We start from the raw sequence: 19,828 nt of genomic DNA, 5'->3' as shown, positions 1-19,828 counted from the left end.
TATTACTTTTGAGTAGTATATAACTGATAGGTAATAGCCAATTGGCTATAACCAAGTGATGTATACTAAGAAAACAAAACAAAACAAGAACAAAAGCACCAATAACCTAGAGGGAGAAGCAGGATGCTGAAATCTACCTACAGAGCAGTCTTGCCATGGGAAATTTCCTAGTCACAACTGAGATATCACTGCATGATTCTCTATGGAAAATATTAGGTACTGGATCATCTTAAGTCATATAACATATCTGTAAAAAGCCAAGGAAAACATAACCTAGTATTTCTATGTCAACAAGTACAAATAATTTGGGTCAAATTCATGTCAATTTCTGAAGGAATGAAGGCCAAAGAAGAAGGAAAAAAAATTATCTAAAATTGCTCTGCTAATTCTTTGTAAGTTAGTGTTAATGTTTAAACACTATTTGTTGAGCTCTAACAACTTGACCAACAATATGCTGAGGGCATTCATATACACTTTAAGAGGGGAAAATTTAAGTAATTAACTTACACAGTAGCACTCTCATTACTAGTGCTCTTTCTGAACACTACCAGCAATTCACTTGTAAGTCATGGTTATTCATACATGTAATGCTTTGAATGTAAGATGTTCCCCACAGGTCCAAGTGTTTGAACACTTGGTTCCCATCTGCTGCTAGTGTTTGGAAAGTTGCAAAACCTTTGGGACATTCTCTGCTTCTTGGTCCAGTGTGCTGGACAGCTTTAGTATCAACTTGACACACCTGGGTTGAGGGAGCCTCAATTGGGGAATTGTCTCCATAGGACTGGCCTGTGGCCATGTCTGTGGGGAATCTTCTTGATTATTGAGTGATATGGAAGGGCCCAGCCCACTATGGGTTAAAGCCATCCCTGGGCAGGTTGGGCCTGTGTTGCATAAGAAAGCAGGCTGAGCAGGGGCCAGGGATCAAGCCAGTCAGCAGCATTCCTCTATGGCCTGTGCTCCAGGTTCCTGCTCTTAGTTCCTATCTTGGGCTCCCTGATGAACTGTGACCTGGGAGATGTAAGATAAAATAAACCCCTTCCTCCCCAAGTTGGTATTGGTCAGAGTATTGTGGCACAGCAGTGGAAAAACAAGGGCAGAAATTGGTACCAGAGAGTGGGGTATTGCTCTGACAGACCTGACCTTTGCGTTTTCAGGATTGTGGAAGCATTCAGAACTTTGGGCTGAAAAAGCCATTGAGTGCTTAGTTTGTTGCTGTGGAGCTTGGAACAGTTATGCTGAAAGAGTTATAAACAATGAAGGCCTGGCTTGTGAAGTGTCAAAGGGAAGCAGAGACTATAAGGGCTATTCGTGTGATATTTTAAATTGAGAATCTGGTGGTTTCTGGTCGATTGGGGTTGAAGAATCAGCTGTGATTGAGAAGAGACCAGAATCTGAAGTAAAACCTTTGCTTTACTGGGACAATTGATGCTGGTTAGCTGGGGCTGAAAAATCAGCTGTAAGTAACAAGAGACCAGCATCACCGCGGTGAAATCCTCTGGGAAGTATTTCCTCAGAGTCCACACACAGAAGCCATGGTCGAGAGGGGACCCGAGCCGCCATCTCTAGCTGGAAGCAGGACTTGGTAATGTGTAAGAGTCTCCTGCATGATTCTGGTGTTGAAAGCGTGAAGGGGTCACAGAGAGCAGCTGAGGCTTGGCACTCTGAGAGGCCAGGAAAGGCCATAGATGAAAGTGCACCTTCAGTTGCAGTGACTGCCCCAGGATTGAAGGGGTCATGGAGAGAATCTGAGGCTTTGCACCCCAAGAGGCAAGAAGAGGCCATTGGTGAAGGTGCAGCCTCAATTTCAGTGGAGACCCCAGGTTTTTGGAGATGCCAGACCATGGGATGATCACCAAGGACAGCAACAGGTGTGGAATGGGGCTGGCCTGGGTCTTTGAGACAAGCTGTGTGTGCTGTGGATGGCAGAGTCACAGAGGTGGAGCTGACAGAACCCTTTGGAGCCCAGAAGATTGTGAATGAATCCCAGATGTCCAGATTTGAGCTACTTTGTTGGACTTTGGTTTTGCTTAGGTGTGCCCGATTCTTCCCTTTGAAATAAGACAGTACTTGTTTTGGGTTTTACAGGAGCCCCCAATTAAGAGACGTTTAAAGGAGACTAAGTGTTTGGATTTTTTGAGGACTGTGGGGCTTTAAAAAATAATATTTTATTATTTTTATTTCATGTCTTTGAGTGTATTGCCTGCATGTATATGAGTGCACCCGTATCGTGCATTACCGTGGAAGTCAGAAGAGGGCTTTGGGTTCCCCTAGAACTGGAATTAAGGACAGTTCGTAGCCACCATGTGGGTGCTGGGAATCGAACCTGGGTCCTCTTCAAGAGCAGTCAGTGCTCTTAACCGCTGAGCCATCTCTCCAGCCCCAGATTGAGGGGCTTTTAAGGTTGTAGGTGTCTTATGTTGTGACATTAATGTTAACATGATATCTTGGGGACAAGAATTGGAAAGGTTGTGGTTTAACAGTGATGTGTTTGTGTGTCAAGTCGACAAAGAGTCAATTGTGCTGGATGGCTTTAGTGTCAACTTGACACACCTGGGTTGAGGGAGCCTTAATTGGGGAATTGCCTCCATAGGACTGGCCTGTGGACATGTCTGTGGGGCATCTTCTTGATTGTTGAGAGATGTGGGAGGGCCCAGGCCACTGTGGGTGGTGCCACCCCTGGGCAGGTGGGCCTGTGTTGCATAAGAAAGCAGGCTGAGGAGGGGCCAGGGAGCAAGCCAGTAAGCAGCATTCCTCCATAGCCTGTGCTTCAGTTCCTGCCCCAAGATCCTACCTTGGGCTCCCTGATGAACTGTGACCCAGGAGATGTAAGACAAAATAAACCCTTTACTCCCCAAGTTGGTATTGGTTAGAGTATTTTGTCACAGCAGTGCAGAAACAAGCTAGGACATCCAGCTGCCCATACTTGGGCCAACAAGGACTGAGCCAGTCCTGCTGCCATGCCTTCCTTACAATGATGGACTGAATCCCCTGAACCTGTGAGCCAAAGCAATACTTCTTCCCTTAAGTCATTTCTAACAGGCATTTTCTCACGGCAATGAGAAAATTAATTAACTGTACCGGACATCTTCAGTTGTCAACCTGACACACCTGGCAAGAGGGACCCTCAACTGGGGGGACATTTTCTATGGAATTGGCAGGTGGGCACGTCTGTGAGGCACCTTCTTGATTGTTGAGTGATGTGGGAAGGGCCCAGCCCACTTTGTGTGGTACCACCCCTGAGCAAGTGGTCCTGGGTTGTATAAGCAATCAGGCTGAGCCAGGCCAGAGGAACAAGCCAGTAAGCTGCGTTCCTTCATGCTTTGTGATTCAGCTACAGCCTCCAAGTTCCCACCTTGAGTTCCTGCCCTGACTTCCCTCAGTAATGACAAATAAAGCCTTCCTTCCCCATGTTGGTTTTGATCAGGGCATTTTATCACAGCAATAGAAAGCTAACTAGGACAGGAAGTAATCAATTATGTTAAGCGTTTGTATGTGGCTGGAGAGATGGCTCAACAGTTAAGAGCACTGACTGCTCTTGCAGAGGACCCGGGTTCGATTCCCAGCACCCACATGGCGGCTACAAACCGTCCTTAACTCCAGTTCCGGGGGCATCTATCTGAAGCCCTCTTCTGACGCCCGTGGCATTGCACAACACGGGTGCACTCACATACATGCAGGCAAAACACTCGTACACATAAAATAAAAATAATAAAATATTTTTTAAAATTAAAAAAAAATTGTGAAATGCTTTCAAGTATGCAAAGAACTGAACACTCGTGCTGTGGTGTAAACAAGCCTGCATTCACTCCTACTTTTGTTATCTTCTCTGTGACCTCAGGAGTTATCTGTCCATGATCTGGATTGTGGTACACACTAAATGACAGTGCATGCACCCCAGCACGGGACCTAAAATAAGTTCCCAGACACTAGAACCGATATGTTATGGAGAAATTAGAATCCTAAAAAAATTCTGGTGGGTATGTAAAATAATTCAGCACCCAGGGGAAGCAATCTGGCAGTTCCACAAAAAGTGAAGAACAGAACTGCTCTAAGATTCCCTTTACTCCTAGGTGCACAGCACATAAATGAAAATACATGTCAATACAAAACCCTGTACACAAATGTTCACAGCGGCATTATTCCCCCAAAAGTGAGGAAAAAAACCTAAATGTTCATGAATTAACATGCACAAACCTTGAAAGCTTTATATTAACTGAAAAAACAATCAGACACAAAAGGCTACATAGACCTTATGATTCTCTTTACAAGAAATATTAAGAATATGAAAATCTGTATAGATAGAAGGTAGGTCTGTGATCACTAGAGGCTTGGCACAGGGAGGAAGGTGTATGTGAGACTGGGTCTACTGATAATGGGTACTAGGTTCTTTCTTGGGTCTCAAAAATGTTCTAGACACTGTGGTAGTGATTGGTCAATATAGGGAATTCACCAAAAATCAATGAAGTATGCACTTTAAATGGAAAATTCTGTTATGTGAATTACACGTCAATTTAAGACATTCACAATGAATTCACAATGCAAATAAGAACTGAGAGCACCAATCTTATTTTTGTTTTGTTTTTGCCGATTAATTTGCTTTAGGTTTTTTGAGATGGTCTCACTATGGTTGAACTGGCTATGTAAGCCAGGCTGGCCTCAAACTCATAGAAATTCCTCTGTCTCTACTTCCTGAGCACTTTTGGGAACAGTTAAGATCAAGGCCATGTGTTACCAAATGCATTTACTTTCAAAGGATTTCTAAATTTGCTACTAAGGACCAAGTACCAGAAACTGTCACTTCCCTTCCCTTTATTTTTCTTGTTTTTGTTTTTTTGAGGCAAAGTCTCACTATATAGGCCCAGCTGGCCTTGAAATCACAATATTCCTGCCCCAGTCTCCCCAATGCCAGGACTATAGGCATGAATGACCATATCTGGCTTCTTCCCTTTACTTTCGAGGGATAAACAGTGAGATCGTTTCCTGCTGAATAGGAAAACACCCCAGAAGAGACAGGTTATTTTATATTGCATTTTTACTTATTTGGGAAGGGGTGTGGAAGCATACAGACATGCCCAGAACATGTGTGGAAATCAAAGGACAACTTGAAGGAGCTGGTTCTCTCCTTTTACCATGTGGGTCCTGGAATCAAACTCAGGTCATTAGTCTTGGCAGCAAGTACCTTTACCCACTGAGCCATCTCACTGGCTCAAATTACACTATTTTCTATCCTTCATTATCCTTCAAACACAGAGGCAGAGAAAATACTATTTGCATAGTATCTGCTTATTATCTAAGAAGCTATTTGCTTTTTGTGTTAGAACATTTCTTGAAATCAAGTGCCTCCTAAAGTCAACAATTACACTAAATGTGACTGAATTTCTTTTTCTTTTAAAAAATTCTCTAATTTGGGGCTGGAGAGATGGCTCAGCAGTTAAAGGTACTGGCTGCTCTTGCAGAGGACCTGGTTTCCATTCCCAGCACCCACCCACATGTACCTAACAAGAGTCTGTAACTCCAGTTTCAGGGGAACCCAACACCCTCTTCTGACCTTTGCAGGCACTGCAGGACACGAGTGTACTCATACACATGCAAGCAATACACTTACACATGTAAAGTAATAATTAAAAAATTTTTTTGAAAGGAAATCTGAGAAGGCAGCCTGAGAAGGCTGGTTCAGACCTCCATCGATGTAGTGGCTGTGAACTCAGCAGGTCCCCAGAGAGTGCCTGTTCTGGCCTCCCTCAGCTGAGAGGGCTGAGAACACTGGGGACTGCCTGAGAGCGCCTGGATCCTGCCTCCACCTGGTGGTGAGCTTTGCCTAACTGGGCCTTACCCAACTCCCTAACTGGGATTACATGAGGCCCCTCCCAAGGCCCCCGGAAAGACCTCTGGCTTTGGTAGGATAAGGCTGAGATTTTAGTAGACAGCCTGAGAGTGGCTGTTCTGGCCTCCCCCTGGCAAAGGGGCTGAGAACTCAGGGGAGTGCCTGAGAGCACCCAGATCATGCTTCCACATGGTGGTGAGATTCCCCTAATTGCTCCTTATCCAAACCCCAAAATGGGATTATGTGAGGCCCCTCCCAAGGCTCCTGGGCAGACCTGGCTTTGGTAGGATAAGGCTGAGATCTTAGCAGACAGCCTGAGAGAGCAGGTTCTGACCTCCATCAGTGTAGTGGCTGTGATCTCAGCAGACCACCAGAGAGTGCCTGTTCTGGCCTTCCTCAGGCATAGGGGCTGAGATTTCAGCAGACCGCCTGAGAGTCCCAAAATTGTCCCCCCGCCCTTAGGGAACTTCCCAAATTTTGCTGAGTTCCCGCTACTAGGGGTATAAACCTTAGAAGGAAGCCTGAGTGGACCTGCCCTGAAGTCATCAGTTCTCTCCAAAATAAAACCTGAGAGGAACGGAAGCCTGGACCAACCAGCTTTAAGGACTAAGACACACCAATAAATACAAACAGAAGCAACTTCAACTTAATTCTCATATCAGAATCAAAAACAAAAAAAGAAATTCTACATGCCAAAATCACAACGAAAGAATAATAAAATGGAAAGCCAAAACACTCTATCCCCATAAAACTCCACCACTCATGTAGAAGAGTTCTACAAGGAGAACCCCCGAGAGATAACCTAAAAGAACAATCCTAAAAATGATCAAGGAATTCAATGAATTTAAAGAACACAAGATCAAACAAATCAAAGAACTACAACAAGACAGGGATAAACTTCTGAATGAATTCATAAAAGAGATAAAACACTGGAGAAAACTCAGGCAGAAATGAAGAAGGAAGTGAAAAACTCCTTCTTTTTGCGTGAAACAACGCAAAAAGGAAAGAAATGGAAAACAGAACATCAGCACTGGAGGATAAAGTTGAAGAACTGGACCACTCAAGCAAAGATTATGAAAAAATTTAAAAACACAGGAATAGAATATGCAAGAGATGTGGGACACCATGAAAAGACCAAATCTACGGATCACAGGCATAGAGGAAGGAGAACAATTTCAGGTTAATGGTACTGACCAGATCTTAAACAGGACTGTAGAAGAGAATTTCCCAAAATTAAGGGAAGACATCCCCATACAAATAAAGGAAGCACATAGAACACCAAATAGAGAGGGTCAGAAAAGAACGACCCCATGACATATCATAGTAAAAACACTAAATGTACAGAACAAAGAGAGAATACTGAAAGCAGCAAAGGAAAAACAAGTCACATACAAAGGAAAGTCCATCAGAATTACAACCGACTTATCAATGAAAACTATCAAAGCCAGAAGACCCTGGACCAAGGTATTTCCAGTTCTACATGACAATAGATGTCAGCCCAAAATACTTTAATAGACTGCTACTCTTTTCACAATAGCTAAGAGATGGAAGCAACCTAAGTGCTTCTCAACTGACGAGTGGTTAATGAAAACATGGTATATTTACACAATGGAGTTCTATTTAGCAGTAAACAAAGATGAAATAATGAATCTGCAGGTAAATGGGTGATCTAGAAACTGTTACATTAAGTGACAGACTCAGAAAAATAAAAGATGTATGTTCTCCCTCATTTGTGGATCCTAGCACCAAATCCTTTTAAATTCCATGTTCTTTTAATAAGATGATCCCGTAGAGCAGTCTCTTCTGCATGAAATAACTACGATCATCACAACTTCACCTGTGCCTGATCACTAAACATCGTCAAAATTGGGCTTGTTGACGGTTGTGCTCATTCATTAAGGGAGAGTCAAGGAGAGTCATTGGACCCTCACCCGAGTATCCAGCCACTCTTCCCAGCCAACTGTATGTAATTTGGCCCTAATCACACATGGTCTCCTGGATTTGGGGAGGGCTAAAGTATACAATCTGGGGAAGGCTAGGAAAAGAAGGCTTGATCCCTGTTGGATAAAGGCTTTCCAGTGTGCATACCCTTGGGTCATTCATAAACCTCAGCAACCCCTCAGTTACCTTGGTAAGTAAGCTCAGTAAATTCATTGGTTCCCCAGTAAAACTTTAATCAAACACTGGTTTGAAACCAGAACCTTAAAAGTGAATAAACACTGCTTAATATCCCCAGGAAAAGCATTCTCATAACAGAAAATTTGTTAATTTATATTTTATTTGTTAATGTTATTATGTCTCATAATTATTAAAAAAGAAAGTGAGAATGTAAAAGATATTAAAATGATATGAGAATGGTGATATTTTCCAAAATAGACAGAAAAAATGAGAAAGCATAAGCAAGTGATGAAGGTCTTTGTAGGTTTGTTATGATATATAAAGTATGAGACAAAAATAATATATACATAATCTTAAATTTTCTAAGGTCATAGTTTAGTCAACTAGTTTAAGGAACAAAATATATATCAAGTCAAGGTTTATCTGAGAACACTTGTTTTTTTTTACCCAAACTTTATCTACATAGCACATGGTAATTAAAAGTACCTGACTGGTGGAACTAACCTTATTGGATGTTTAACAGCCATACTTTGAGGCCTATACTAATCTGGTCAGAGGGACTTAGAGGAGTTTTTAACCCCTTGCCCTCCAATGTCGACTAAGTTCCAGAGGACTATGGAACGTCTCTCAAAATGTCCTGTAACTGTGGTGAGTCACCTGTCCTCTTGCTCAGGGAGGCCATGGAGACCCCACCAGATGGACTTGAACCAGTGTCCAGTCTACAAAGAGGGGGGTCAACTCAGAGGAAGCATTTCCTCCATGCTTCCAAGTGAAGCCAGCCATGGTCAAGAAGGACCTTTGACTTATCTTCACATAGATGGTAAAAGAAAGGAGCCAAGGGTTCCTCCCAAACTCATGTGACCCCTAAGGAACAGATCCTCCAACGACCTTAAGTGTAAAAATAAATTGATTTATTTGGGCCAACTGTATGGTCTTAAATACCCAAAAGGAAAGTATAACCAAAGAGCAAAGTAATCAGTATATTTCTTCATGAGTTCAAGGGATTATACTTCCCAGACATTAGGCTTAAGTCCATATAAAAAGTTAGACAATTATTTCTCATTGATGATTTTGTTCCTAATCAGAAAGTGTGGCTCAGATTTAAGACTTCAAATCTTGGTCTGCAATACTGTAGTGCCCACCTGTAGCTAAGGCAACCAGTTATTGTTCTAAAATGATGGAAAAATTTGTTTTCTCTCCCTGTCTAGACGCCTTGGAAAGGGAACTGAGACTGATTTTAACTACTCCAACAGCTATCAAAGTGCCTGAAAGCAAATCCTGAATCCATCACTCTTGAGTCCAGCCTTGGCAGACAAAAGAAAAATGAGGAAGTACCCCACAGAGGAATGCTTTTGGAAGCTCTCATCAAGAAATTCCAATGGACTCTCAGATGAATATTTGAAAATTGCCCTGTTCTGACTTTTTTCTAGTTCCCTGTCTAGAAGTTGTAATGCTAATTACTCTTGCCTTTACTACTCCTTCACATCTCCTATTCACCAGTCAAGGACTTTCTTTTTCCCTCTACAGATATGGGGTACCCCAATTGCCTCACCCTGCATCCCTGTTTACCACAGAAGCCAGAGCAGTCTGCATTCCTATTCCCTATCTGCAAGTTTGGTAACCTGTTCAGAGGATGGTGTGATAAGAACAGGAGGTAGGAATTGGCTAGGCAGTTAGTATAAAAAAGACCCCAAAGAAAAGTAGCCAGTTTCTTGGCTAAAAGTCACAATGTCCTTAAGCCTCTTAGCAACATACTCCATTCCAAAGGTCAACAATATTTCAGAGCTCTTATCTAATCCCTAAAAGATTTTAGGGTTACCCCTTCAGAGGGCGGAATGTTAAAGTAGCAATAAGCCCCATGGGGGGGAAAAAAAAAAAAAGGAAAGAGCATATGATGTTATGAGAAAAGTTATGGGGAGATACGGGAGGAATTGGGAGGGAGGGAGTGGGCATGGATTTGATCAAAACACCTTGTATGCCTGTATGAAATTCTCAATAAATTAGTTTTTTTTATTTTCAAAGAGAATTCACTGGTACAGAATACACTAACAAATCACAGCTCAGAAAAACAGCAGTGATAAATAACCACTCGCTTCTTCACTTAGAAGTTAGTGCAGCAAAAAACAGTAACTAATTTCTTTTGACCTTGGGAAAGCAGGGCAACAGAAAGCAGAGCCACAGGGCTGAATTCTAAGTACAGTGGCATTCACTGTCCACTCTCAAAGTTATCTGAAATTGTTGTGGTAACTAAAATCATTAACGACCAAAGAAACGGAAGAGCTCCACGGACCTGTGAGAGTTCACTGGCAGAGAACTTTCTTTGTGGCTTGCCAAGTGAAAGGAATGTGAAGCAGAAGGTCAAAGCTTTCCCCACTGACGAAGAAGTCAACAGGTCCCAGCAGATCACCTAGTTTAGATTTCAGGTCACTGCCTTTCTTATTTTTAGAAGGCTAAGTCTAATTTCAAAGTAAAAAGCCAGGGATTAGACTCTGGGGTTCTCTTCCACTCTGGGTAATACTAGACAATACATTTTAGCACATGCAAGACGTGAAGCAGTAACAAGTGCTTTTAGTTGTGCTGAGTTGCTGGACATCTTATCAAGATCTGAGGACTAATGGAAGAGGAAGGGAGAGGAGGAGCCAAAAGGGGAGGAGATAAGGGAAAAATCAAAGGGTTCCCACACCCAACTTAGGTCTCTTACTATCCAGTTGGATTATCACAATAACTTCAGTACCACATGATCTCGAACCCTCATCACTGTCCTCACTCTCGGTAATTTATGTCATACTACAGTAAGACCAAGTACTCAAGTTTCTGACAAAGTTCTGCTCGCTGTGTCCGTCTTAGTTTAGCTGTTTGAGAGACACTAACAAGGCATGACAAAGAGGTGATAACAGTGTCTCTCCTAAGGCATTCCAAGAAGATACAGGATATGCAAGAACTTAGTAGAGAAAATGGTAGGTTCAAAACAGTAATTTGTAAGTGACAGGGAAATGTTTTAAATCTTAAAGTGCTATACTATCATTTTTCTGTGTAAAAAGTATCTTTTGGGGAGACAGTTCAGTGGGTAAGCGCACTTGCTGTACAAACATGACGATCTGAGTTCAGATCTCCAGCACTCCTGTAAAAGCTGGGCAAGGCCACGCAAGCCTGTAAGCCCAGTGCTTGGGGGAAAGGAGAGTGTAGAGAGGAGGAACACTAAGGCTTGCTGACTAGCCAACTTCAGCCAAAAAATAATGGTTAAGTTCCAGGTTCTGTGAGAAATCCTTTCTCAAGGGAATAAGGTGAAATGGAGAGTGATAAAGCAAGGCATCCATCTTCCTCTGGCCTCCATGTATATGGACATGGGCATATGCACCAACCCAAGTGTGGGGGGGAGCTCACACACATATGCACCAGCCCAAGGGTACATACGTATGTACGTACATACACGTACACACACACACACACACACACACACACACACACACACACACACAGAGGCTGCCCCTCTCCCCAACACACAGCCCCTTTTGCATCAGTGAGATGACAGGATGGTCCAGTGATAGGATGATGGTCCAAGATTAAAACCAAGAAGATGAAGGGTGAAGCATCAGGGAAGGGATGATAAGGACATGAAATAAGACATGGCAACTGGGACGGTGAGAAGGCAAATCAGAGTAACAGAAAGGAAAACTAGCAGGATTTGACTACTGCTGAAGTACAGGGAAAGATAAAGACTTTGGGGCAATGCCTGAAAGAATGTGGACAACAACATGAGCACGTACGGATTCTACAGGTACAGTAGATTTGGAAGAGAATGAATTTGGTTTCTGATGTATTTGATTTGTTTATGTGGTATCAGTTCACTGAGGCATCATTTTGATATAAATGGAGATGTTTGTAATATGACATAAAAGACTGAAGTCAATGGTACTATAAACATAACCAAATACACATAGCTGAAGGGGTCATAGATCTGAAGGGAAAACCCCAAGGATGTCACATCCCTAGACAAGTGTAATTTCTTAGTACGAACTAAATATGGATCTTTATTTATAGACCAGTATCCCAGTCACCACACATCAAAGAAGTTTCTTTTGCAACAGACAGGGACTATTACAAGGTTCCACAACTAGTCACACACACAGATTAAGTGTTTGTGACTTGCCCATCCCTAAGTGACACATCTGCAGTGGAACTGCTATGCCTGAGGCTATGGAACCTAGTAGAACAAGGGATAGAGAGAACACTAATGCATCTTTCAATTCTCATCAACAAAGCTCTCTCATGCAACAAAGGGCGATAAAAACAAAGGGCCACAAATGGCCAAAGTATAGAGAATGAGTCTGGGAGTATGGATCCTTGGACAAGATTCCCATTATTAAACCTCAACCACTCAGGGATCAGGGAACAATGCGGAAGAGAGGGTGGAAAGAATGTGAGAGCCACGGGAGGAGGTACATGACCACATGGATACAGAGGCTTCTGGGTCCTTGTGTATATGAACTTACAGCAATGGTGACAGCATGCACAGGACCCATGCAAACACAAGCAGACAAAAACCCAGAATATGAACTGCGGAAATGGGCAGTAGGCCTCAATCTTAGCCATAGAACTACTGGCAGCTGATTTCTGCTGGGTGAGGAGATGCTGATCTTCCTTAAGGGAGTGGCTCTAGATAGGCTGACTAGACCCCAGTGAATGAATGTGCATGGAAGGATGTCAGGGGATACTAACTTGACTTGATAGGCCTCAACATAAATGACAGAATACATGAAATGCATGGATGGGGGGAGGGGGCTAAGGGAGGGTGCCAAATAGGGAAGGGAGAATAAAGATGGATTAAGATGCTGTATATACACAAAATTGCAATTAATATTAAAAAAAATATTTTATCTATTATTCTTATTTTATATGTATGAGTGTAATGCATGCATGTAAGTAAATACACCCATGTCATGCAAGGCCCTCAGAGGTCAGAAGATGATGTGGGGACGGTTGTTAGCCTCCATGTGGATGCTGGGATTGAACCCAGGTACTCTGCAAGAGCAGTCAGTGCACTTAACCATGGAGCCATCTCTCCAGATCCCAATAAAAGAATTTCTTTAAAAGTCAGAATTTATAAAACTTTCCTATGAATAAAATAATTTACTGCTCAAACTTTGTGTGTGTGTGTATGTGTGTGTGCGCGCGCGTATGCGCACATGCGTGTGCATAATCTTCCATTCATTTACTTGGTATACTCAGAGCCAGGCAATACGGTGGCCAAAAACATAGATACGGTTCCTGCCTTGAGAGGTACTGAACCACCATGACACCTAATGTAAGCAATATAAACAGAAACAGTTCTCTACCTGTTTCATCTTCTTGTCCTTTCTAGATATTCAGCAACCTAACAGCAGCTTGGTCACTGGTATTCTACTGTTTTAATTTCACTAAGGAGAAAATTGGGAGCAGGTACCTATATCAACCACATCTGTAGAGGGCTTATAGTACGTATTTTAGGTCTCAGGGCTATGTACTCTCAGTCAAAACTACTCAGCTTGGCACCGCAGCATGAAAGCAACTACAGACCATCTACGAACAGCCCTGACCACACTCTAATCCCACTTATTTACAAAACCAGGCAGGACTTGGCTGTAATTTGCCAGTTCCTGCTCTAGACTTTCAATAGCACTTAATAATGCAGAGAGAACAGGAGCTGAAAAAGAAGAGCTGATAATGCAACCAAATTGAAACACACTTCTACATTATTTTCCTAGTAGCTTTTCTCATCTCTGTGACAAAGTATCTACAGAAGCAACAAAAGGAAGGAGGGTTTGTTCTGATGACAGTTTGGGAGCTAGTTCATACGGGTAGGGAACGCATAGTAAAGTAAATTGTGTGTGGGGTGGGGGCTGAAATGCCTCACATCCTGGCAGACTAGAACACTGACAACTCTGGCTGTAAGCAGTGCCAGGCTGTGCAACAGCAGGGACCACCCATAGTGGCATATGTCTACTAGTCAGATCCTAAATCCCAAAGTTCCACAATCTCTCAATAGAACCACCTAGGAGCCTCGTGCTTCAATACATAAGCCTGTGGGGGACATCTATGTTTAAATCACAACAGATATGATAACAAGTAACTTCATATAAATAAAATTTATTGTCAAACATCTAATGATACCCAAAGTCCATTTAATATCTGGTATTGTGCCCATTTTGGTGACTGAGAAAATAAAATATACAGCTTGTGAATATATACGTATATATACATATATGATACATAATACATCTTTAAAAAAATTTTAATAACCACATGATTAGAAGAAGCATTTCAGCCGGGTATAGTGTCGCATGCCTGTAGTCCCAGCATTTGGGAGGCAGAGGCAGGCGGATCTCTGTGAGTTCAAGACCAGCCTGGTCTACAAAGTAAGTTCGAGGACAGCAGGGGCTACAGGGAGACCCTGCTTAAAGGAAAAAAAAAAAAAAAAAAAAAAAAAGGAGCATTTCATTACAGGTTTAACATATTCAGTTAACACACTCCAGAGCAAGAATACATCTCTTTCACAAGTGGCTGAAAGTTTCTAGGTTCACAGTTGAAGTAATATAGTTTTACAATACTGAACTCAGTATAAAGCCTGTAAGACATTAAATTGAGTAAGTTTTCAACCTTTAAAAAAGATCTCCATTTCTTTTAAAAAATATTGTTCCTTGCAGAAAATCATTGTTTTTGCAACTAACACTGAGATGTTGGTGCATACATCTCTAATCTGTATATAACTGATTATTCCTAGTCATAATTGGTTGCACTTGGATCCTTGGCACCTGTGTATGTCTATAAAGTCATCGGGTAGATTTCAATGGTAATGTTTATCACTTCTACTAATTAACATGACGTAAATTTCCATGCTTCATCCTCAAATATATTTTAAAAAATTTGTTGATTTTTGTGTGTATCACACAGAACGTTCCAAACCATCTTATTCAACTATACACCCACTTCCCAGATGGCACCCTCCGATAGCTTTCCTCCCCGTACTAGAGTCCTTGTACTCTGATATCCGTGCTACAGTCTGCTCTGTTGTTGGCACCCACATCCACGTCACACTACTTGTCCATCTGGTGAACCTGGTCAGCCTATCTAGAGGTCTTTGTTTTAGGAGAGTCAGCTGTTCCTCATCTAGCAGCAATCAGTTGTCAATATTCCTTTAGATAAGATTGGGGTCTGCTGTTCCTTTTCCCAGTTCTATGCTGGGTTTCTATCTGGGAGTCCCTTTGGCCACCCAGGCCAACATCTCAAAAGAAGGTATCTCCTATCTGGCATTGTTGCTTGTTATGTAGCCTTTAGCTATATATATGGACTCTTAAAAAATTATATTGGCCCCTTTAACCTTTGGTTATACTTTCCTTTAGTGTGTTTAAGGCCATATAGTTGGCCCAGATAAACCAATTTATTTTTACTCTTAAGGTCGTTTGAGGATCTGTTCCTCACGGGTCACATAGGCTTGGGAGGAGCCCCTGGCTCCTTTCTTTAACCAGTTCCGCCTATGTGAAGATAAGTCAAAAGTCGTGGTTGACCATGGCTGGCTTCACTTAGAAGCACGGAGGAAATGATTCCTCTGTGTTGACCCCCCTTCTTTGTAGACTGGACACTGGTTGAATTCCACCTCGTGAGGTCTCCTCAGCCTCCTTGATCAAGAGTACAAGTGACCCACCACAATTACAGGACATATTGAGAGGTGCTCATAGTCCCCTGGAACTAGTCAACCTAGGAGGTCAAGGAGCAAAAACTGTCCTTTAAGTCTCTCTGACTAGATTAGTATGTCTGTTAAATATCCAAGAAGGTTAGTTCCCCCAGTCTGGTACTTTTAATTACTGTGTGTCATGTAGCTAAATCTTGGGCAAAGACCAGTTGTTCTCAGATAAACCTTACCTAGACATATATTTCTTGATCTGCTATGTATAATTTGTCAGTAGGCTGTTGGAGTAATATGATTCCCTCTGGTTTTTAAAAACTACCTAGGCATTATTTATGTCTCGCATTGTCTCACCCCTCCATCATGGTTTTCCCACTAAGGGTGCCCCTATTTTCCCCCCTTTCTCCCTTAATAAAACCTTTCTCCTATGGTCCTACCTCTCTTGAGCTATTTTGCTTTATCCCCCTAGGTTCCTTGTATATCCTTCCCTCCTGCCTCAAACTAATCCAACTTTTACCCATATCACCTTATTAAGGCCTATTTCCTACTATTCTTCACTTTCAGGTTCTTTCTTTTCCTTTACCTCCCTGGCTCCTTTCCATTATCCTGGTTCCTGTAGTTGTGTCTGGATACATATTCACTTATTGAGGATTGGTTTTAGGATCCAAATATGAGGGAGAACATATGTCAATTTTTTTTTTCCTGAGTCTGTGTTACTTCACTTAGTATAACAGTTTCTAGTTCCATCCATTTACCTGCAAATTTCATGATTTCATCTTTCTTCACTGCTGAGTAAAACTCCACTGTATAAATGAACCACATTTTCATTATCCACTCGTCAGCAGAGGGACACTTAGGTTGCTTCCGTGTCTTAGCTATTGTGAAAAGACCAGCAACATACATGGATGTACAAGTGTCTCTGCAATGAGTTCTTTGGGTATATGCCAAGGAGTGGTATAACTGGGTCAAATGGTGAATTCAGTTGTAGTTTTTCTTACAGTTCTCCACACTGCTTTCCATAGGGGTTGAACAAATTTGCAGCCCCACCAGCACTGGATGGGTGTTCCCCTTTCCCCACATCCTCACCAACATTTGGTATCATTTGTTTTCTTGATCTTAGCCAGTCTGACTGGGGTAAGATGAAATCTTAAAGTGCTTTTAATTTGCATTACCCTAATTATTAGTGATGCTGAACATCTTTTAAGATGGTTCATAGCTATCTTTACTTCCTTTGAGAACTCTGTTAAGCTCCTTACCCCATCTTTTAATTGGGTTACTTCTTGTCTTGATTCTCTGTTTGTTGAGTTCATTATATATTCTGGATATTAAACCTCTGTCAGAAGTGTTGCTGGTGAAGATTTTCTCCCATTCTGTGGGTTTTCTGTTCACTTCCCTCATTGCCTCCTTTGATGTACAGAAGCCTTTTAGTTTAATGAGGTCCCATTTGTTAATTCTTGCCCTTGTTTCCTGAGCAATTGATGTGCAGTTCAGAAAATCCTTTCCTACACCTCTATCTTGTAGGTTTTTCCCAGTGTTTTCTTCTAACAGTTTCAGAGTTCCAGGCTTTACGTTGAGGTCTTTGATTCATTTGGAATTGACTTTTGTGCAAGGTGAAAGATAAGGTTTAGTTTCATTCTTCTACAGGTGGAGATCCAGTTTTACCAGTACCATTGGCTGAAATACGCTGCCTTTCATCCAGTAAATATTCTTGGCTCATTTGTCAGATACCAAATGGCTGAAATTGCATTTACTCATATTTGGGTCTTCAATTTTGTTCCATTGATCTATGGGTCTATTTTTGTGCCAGTACCATGTTGTTTTTGACTAAAGCTCTGTAATACAGTTTAAAATCTGCTATAGTAATCCTCCCGGCATTGCTCTTAGTGCTCAGGGTTGCTTTAAGTATCTGAGGTCTTTTGTGCTTCCATGTGAATCTTAAGGTAATTTTTTTCAATTCTGCTAAAAATGTTATGAGGGTTTTGATTGGCATTGCATTGAATCTATAAATGGCTTGTCACAGTATTAATTCTTCCAATCCATGATCATGAGAGGTCTTTTCATCTTCTGATGTCTTCCTCAATCTCTCTTTAAAGATTTAAAAATTTCATTGTAGAGCTCTTTAATGTCTTTGGTCAGGATTATTCCGAGATATTTTATTTTTTTGCAGCTATTGTGAAGGGGAGTGTTTCCATGTGCTCTTTCTCTGATTGCTTGTTATTGGTATATAGGAAGGCTACAGACTTTTGTAGGTTAACTTAGCAACCTGCCACTTTACTGAACGTGCTAATAATTTCTAGGAGTTTTCTGGTGGAATTTTTGGCGTCTCATAGATATAATATCGTCAAAAAGGGATTATTTGATCTCTTCTTTTCCAATTATTACTCTTTTAATTTCCTGCTCTTGTCTTATTGCTCTTGCAAGAGTTTCAAGCACTATGTTAAAGGGAAGTGGAGATAGTGGGCAGCCTTGTCTGGTTCCTGATTTCAATGGGAATGCTTCCAGTTTTTCTCCATTTAGAATGATGTTGGCTGTGGGTTTGTTATATATGGCCTTAATTATGTTGATCCCTCCAGTCCAATTCCCACTAGGACTTTGAACATGAATGCATTTTGAATTTTGTCAAATCCTTCTCTGTATATATTGAGATGATCATGTGGTTCTTATCTTTGAGCCCATTTATATGATTTATGACATTTATTGACTTATGTATATTGAACCATCCCTGAATCTCTGGGATACAGCCGACTTGATCATGGTGGATGATCTTTTTGATGTGTCTGTATGTGGTTTGCAAGTTTCTTGTTGAGAATTTTTGCATCTATGTTCATTAAGGATATCAGTCTATAGTTTTCTTATTTGGTTATATCTTTAACTGGCTTTGGTATTAGACTGATGTTGGCTTAATAGAAGGAATTTGGAAGTTCTCCCTCCATTTTTATCTTTTTGAATAAATTAAGTAGTACTGAATGTAGATCTTCTTTAAATGTCTAATAGAATTCTGCTCTAAATCCATCTGGTCCTGGGCATTTTTTTAGTCAGGAGGTTTTGTATTACTGTTTCCATTTCTTTTTGTGTTATGGGTCTGTTTAAGCTGTTAATCTCTTCTTGGTTTAGTTTTGGTGTTTCCCATACCTTTAGATATACGTCCATTTCTTTTAGGTTTTCAAATTTACTATCATAAAGGTTTATAAAGTATTCCCTTATAATGTTACGTATCTTTCTGGTGTCTGTTGTGATGTTTCCCCTTTCATCTCAGATTTTGTTGATTTGGAGGTGCTCTTTCTTTTGGTTAACTGGGCTAGCGGTCTGTCAATCTTGTTTATCTTTTCAAAGAACCGGCTCTTGGATTCGATTGTATTGTTTTCTTTATTTCAATTTCATTAATTTCTGCCCTGATTTTTGTTATTTTTTTCTTGTCTCCTGGGTTTGGGTTTCATTTGCTGTTGCTTTTCAAGTGTCTTGAGTTGCAATGTTAAGTCATTTTTATTTGTGTTCTTTCTTTTTGATGTAGGTACTTAGAGCTATAAACTTCCCTCTAAAGACAGCTTTCAGCATGTCGCAGAGGTTTTGATGTGTTGTAATGTCCTTTCATTTAGTTCCAGGAATACTATTATTTCTTTCTTAATTTCTCTTTTGACCCATTCATCATTCAGGGGTGTGTTGTTTAATCTCCATGTGTTCATGTGGTGATTAGAGCTTCTTCCGGTGTTGATTGTAAGCTTTACTGCATTGTGGTCTGATAGAATCCATGGAATTATTTCAATCTTTTTGTATTTAAGGTTTATTTTGTGCCCCAGTATGTGGCTGATTTTGGAGAAGGTTCCATGGGGAGCTGAGTAGAAAGTATGTCCTTTGGTGCTTGGGTGGAATACTCGGTACATGTCTGTTAGGTCCATTTGATATATGGTACTGTTTAATTCAGATATCTCTCTGCCCTGTTGACCTATCTAATGGAGATAGTGGGGTATTGAAGTCCCCTACTATTAATGAGTTGGGATTGATCCGGGTCTTAAAGTCCTGTAGTATTGTTTTTATGAAGTTGGGTGCACCAGAGTTTGGTGAATGTATGTTCATGATTGTAATAACTTCCTGATTTATTGTTCCTTTGATCAGAATGAAGTGTCTCTTTTTATCTCTTCTGGTTAGTTTCAGTTTAAAGTCTATTTTGTCAGATATTAGGATTGCTATGCCTGCTTTTTTCTTAGTGCCATTTGCTTGGTATA

The 19,828-nt window shown here is 41.2% G+C and overlaps 1 protein-coding gene across 1 annotated transcript in view; it reads right to left on the bottom strand.

The window, feature by feature from the left end:
* Positions 1-19,828, bottom strand: part of Rsf1 (remodeling and spacing factor 1) — a 149,145-nt gene that overhangs the window by 83,247 nt on the left and 46,070 nt on the right. The gene's annotated exons all lie outside the window — the stretch shown is intronic.

Source organism: Nannospalax galili, unplaced genomic scaffold (genome assembly GCF_000622305.1).
Source record: "Nannospalax galili isolate Female #2095 unplaced genomic scaffold, S.galili_v1.0 scaffold278, whole genome shotgun sequence".
In the NCBI taxonomy this organism is placed as follows: domain Eukaryota; kingdom Metazoa; phylum Chordata; class Mammalia; order Rodentia; family Spalacidae; genus Nannospalax; species Nannospalax galili.
The sequence above is the reverse complement of the archived record's forward strand: the minus strand, read 5'-3'. Positions and strand labels throughout refer to the sequence as shown.